General features: G+C 39.9%; 1 pseudogene; it reads right to left on the bottom strand.

The window, feature by feature from the left end:
* Positions 1-325: 325 nt before the first annotated feature.
* LOC100947507 lies at positions 326-3,469 on the bottom strand (annotated as a pseudogene).
* Positions 3,470-5,019: the final 1,550 nt, after the last annotated feature.

The raw sequence follows: 5,019 nt of genomic DNA, 5'->3' as shown, positions 1-5,019 counted from the left end.
AGCTTTTTCTAGTACATTAGTGAACTCTGCCAATAGATAAACATGCAACTTGACCCTTCATTTTTTTGTAAGCAAATTATTTTATTTTTAAACCTCTAAGATCTGAAAACAAGATAGACTGGGTTAAGTGACATAGTTTTCTGAAACTGAATGTGCTCATTTGGAGCTCAGTTTTATAAAAACAACTTCCTAAAACTCTAGAAGGTGGAGCTACTATTGTTTTCACAATCTATGATTAGGTGAACTCATCAACTTCAGTTGGTAACATCCTTTTTTTCCTTGAAAGGGGTATAAAAAGTTCTAGAATCGAATTATTTTTCTGATCTTACACTGCCAGTCTCATCCCAAACATGTTCCAGAAGTCGTACATCATGTACAGAAACCCATCTTCATCCATATACCTTGCAGTTGGGTATGGAGACGCTCGCCATGCTGTGTTCATTCACCAGCAGGAAGAAGGCTTGGTTAGCACTGAGCTTTAAGAGACTTCTAATTATCTTGATAAATTCACTCATGTTGATATGATCAAGTAAAAGAAAGTTGGTTTTATCCAGAATAGGAAGCTGCTTCTCAACCTTATATCATTCTATCATCACCGGGACTTTGGTAGGGTACTCCTCTCGGATAAGCTGGACATCTACTCTCGGTTCCTAGGTGTGGTGGGCTGCTTGAAGGTCTTCTCTGACTTCACGGCAGGGGAAGTGGTTTACAGCGCTAAGGATCTGGGAGGTTCCGGGGCATGACTGCAGTGGAGATTCCTACTTGGGTAACAGCGACTTCCTCTGTCCCTTTCTGTATTTTTGAATCCATATAGTTTAAAAGTTGAATTTAACCTTAGAATATAACTTGACCTCTTATCTTATTTTGAATCCCTAAGGTTTAATACAATGTGTGGTTCCTAGCAAAATGTCAACACGTACTTTTTAAATAAATAGTTTAATGGATTCAAAACTGGTAGAAAAAAACAAAAATGTGATTGGACTGTATATGTATCAGGATATATATTTTTAAATTACAATGTATACCATATGGATCATTTATGAATGAATCAGATGTTTGGTATAAGGTATTCATTGATCCTACCAGAGAATCATTACTAAATGGTAGAACCATGACAGAATAGTTTCCAACGCAACACAGTATCAACTAGATCCAAATAGCTACATGACCCAGGCAACAGAATGGACTGATACCTGGAAGTATCAGTCTTAGTGAATTATCAGTCTCTGTTTAGACATTACCATGATGACAATCAACTGACAAGTCCTTGTATTAAAATAAATGGGCAACCATTAACTAACTTCCCTGCTGCTGAGTACAACATAAATTCACTTAAAGCAGGTAGACCAGTGGTATGTGTACACATAAATTTGGCCTGAGGAGGTGACCTGAATTCTTATCATAGGCAAATGCTTGTCTTTTCTCTTTCTAGCATCTAAAGATGTGACTTTTTTAAAAAATGAGATAAACATGAATGATTGCGGATGCGGATAATGCAAATAAGAAGGATCCACAAAAATATTATTTTACCATTTGGTACTTATTTGTACTATCACTTCTCAAAACACTAATTTATTATTTAAACATAAAGAAGTCATAACACATACATTTCAAAATGATGCTGCTCTATAGACTTTTTACATAGACCTTCCTAAAACTTTGATACAATAATATTTATGACCCTGGAAATGACATTTTAATGAATTCCCTTCCATGTTGGCAATTAGAGAATCAAATATTATAGAAATGAACACTGAGAGCATCTTGCCTTCGGATACTTGCAAATTTAATAAAATAAGGTAACTGGAGCACAGAAAATGTGATAATTGTCTCATATATTATGATTTATAAGTTGTAGGAAGAAAGGGACTAGAATATGTATATGAATGTATTATAATGTTCATTAATTATTATTAAAACTATTGACATTTCTTCTTATTGTCCAAAGTAAAGGGGGAACCAGAGAAACCAGCAGCCAGATCACCTCAGAAAGAAGGAAAAGTTTTAAATAAAAACAAGCAAACCTAGAGCAGGTGTAATTCTGAGGGAAAAGTGCCAGAACCTACAAGAGATTCCATGGGAATAACTTCTGGCACAGAACAAGAAGGAACAAGATTATCAGTTGAGAACAACCCCCTGAGAGGCTTGGAATTCAGTAAAAAGGGTAGGTGAAGCAATTTGTATATCCTTCCCTCACATCTGTCAACCAACTCTTAAGGTGCTTGACAGCCTTTCTACCCTCAAGAGCCTAACATCTGCTACCACCAGTGAACTGAGAACTTTTTTTGAGAAGAAAACACCAGCCTGCCACACTCTTAGAGCACATCCCATCACCACAGACCATATTGCTTCTCTACTCACCATGCATCTTTGCCCTCCCCAAGGGACTTCATTCACTCAGATTTTATCCTGCTCCTTCCCACATGAATATTTCCCAACTCCAGCCCACACTGCAGGAGCCACAGGAGGTTGGTGGATCTTGAAGGGGCTGCATGACCTCAGAACCTGGACATCCTGGGTAGGCTGCCTTCCAGGGAAAAGGACAGAGGTAACCAGAGTGCTACTTTCCCTCCATTCAGGCTCTTTTAATCCCGTTCCCATCCCCTTCCCAAGGTTGCCAAGAAGACAACTGAGCCAAAACTCTCAAGAGCTGCTTCTTTCTCCTTGTTGCTGTCTACACCACACTGGAGCTTCCACAGAGAGGTGGACTCAAAACTTCCTCTTAGAGACCTGCAGAGAACTAAGGCGTGCTCAGACTGCATGCTCCCTGCTCACTAGTCCTCCCCTGCACTACATACCTGAATGCTCAATAAGAGCAGGGTACACACCAAAGCAGAGGGACATCAAAACTGCATGAGCACAGGCAACTCAAGCATCCTTCTCCCAGGCACAGTCAGGGATTGATGTTTGGGGACCAGGGACAGGCCTAAAGGCCAGGACTTGATCAGGAGCACAACAGGGAGATTTGTTAACTAATATCAGGAAACAAGAGAGCCCATGTAGGCAAGACTGGAAAGAGAGTACAACATGGAGCCCAGCCATAGTTCTCCCACAGAGCACCCCTCCCACCAAAGAAAGGGCATGCTCTCTGCCTGAGACAGGATCCTGGACAAGGAGATTCTCAGTCAACAGTACCACTGGGAGGACTTCAGTTAATTTGAGTTCCTTCCTGCTGGCAAATGCCAGTGGGAGACTGAGGAGCAGGGGAGAGGGGCAAACAGTGAAACCTGCTCCTGACAACCACACTCTGAATCTCAAATGGTCTTGCCTCCACAAGAACTTCAGGCTAAGTGGAGCCCTTCTATGGTAGCTTTCCCCAGAAGCTAGGGGCAGGCATTTATTCTCTGTGAAAATAGCTACTTTACCAGCTTTTATGGAGGTTGAGAGAAAGCTCACCCATCACAGCCTCACCTATTCTCCAACTCACCTCTATTGTTGCAAAGAAGAAGGATTCACCATGAACTTCCATGGTGCCACCCACCACCTGGAACATTCAAGGGCTTCACCTGAGGGACTAGAGCCAGTCATAAGTCCCACAAACAATACTGTAGCAGATTCCTTCCAGCAAGTACAACTTAGTGACAGGAAGATAAATTTACTCATCCCATTATAGCATTTACTGCTTCAGTCATCAAGGCTGTGGCTGGTTCTTACCATGAACACTACTGTCTCAGAGATGAAATTGAGCTTTTCAATACAATTCAAACTGTTAAAAAAGCCCATGTTGCATGGGAAAGAGAAAGGATTTCAAAAAACCTCCATTGTACCTTGTCAAAGAGAGATGGGGATTCTGCCCACATATACAGCTGATGCAGCTATAGCCTACAAACAACTAGCAACTAAAACACACCACAGCAAAGATATCTATAGCCAAGGCATCCAACCAGAACCTAGATCACCATGAAAGCAACCACAAGCAAAGCCAAAATTCCTTCCCAACATATGCTACAGAAATCCCTTTATAAGGGTGAGGAGGGAAGCCCATCTAAACAAAAAAAAAAGAAAAGAAAGAAAGAAATCAAAAACTAAGGCTCAAGGCCTGTAGCTCAGTGAATAGGGCACTGGCCACATACAATGAGGCTGGCAGGTTGGAGCCTGACCCAGGCCTGCTAAACAACAATGATAACTGGAACCAAAAATAGCAGGGCATTGTGGCAGGGGCCTGTAGTCCCTGCTATTTAGGAGACTGAGGCAAGAGAATCACTTAAGCCCAAGTGTTTGAGGTTGCTGTGAGATGTGACGGCACAGCACTCTACAGTGGGTGGCATAGTGAGACTCTGTCTCAACAACAACAACAACAACAACAACAACAAACTAAGAAGTAACATCTGACTCAGATGAGAAGAAATCAACAAAAGAACTCCAAAAATATGAAAAATAAAAACAAAAGAACACATCCAAAAGGGAACACAAGCTTACTAGCAATTGATACAAACCAAAATGAAAATCTTGAAATGAAAAGTAAAGAACTCCAAGTACAGAATATAAGGAAACTAAATGAAATTCAAGAGAAACTGAAAAACCAACTCAAAGAAAACAGAAAAACGATTTTAGAAATAAAGAAAAATGTACTAAAATAATCAACATAATTTTAAAAATTAAAACTTCTGGGAATGAAAATTTATTTAAGGAAATATAAAACATGGTGGAAAGTTTTTAAAATACACTAGACCAGTCAGAAGAAACAATATAGCAGAGCTTGAAAACAACTCTTTTAAATTAAATCAGTCTCTTGAAAATAAAGAGCAGAGGAATGAACAAACCCCTAAGAAAATAGGGAATTACGTAAAACAGCCGAATATAAGAATCAAAGGCATCCCTGAGAGAAAAGAAGAAAATGCACAATGGCTGGAAAAGCTATTTGAGGGAATAATTAAGGTTAAGGAAAACTTCCCCACTCTAGCTAGAGATTTAGACATCCAATTACAAGACTGACAAACATCTCAGAGATTATTGCAAAGAGGAAGTCACCAAGACACATAATCATCAGACTGGCCAAAGTCAACACAAAGGAGGAAT

Source organism: Otolemur garnettii, unplaced genomic scaffold, assembly GCF_000181295.1.
Source record: "Otolemur garnettii isolate 467f Iridium unplaced genomic scaffold, OtoGar3 scaffold00157, whole genome shotgun sequence".
Taxonomy (NCBI): domain Eukaryota; kingdom Metazoa; phylum Chordata; class Mammalia; order Primates; family Galagidae; genus Otolemur; species Otolemur garnettii.
Note: the sequence above shows the minus strand (reverse complement) of the source record. Positions and strands in the feature narration are given on the sequence as shown.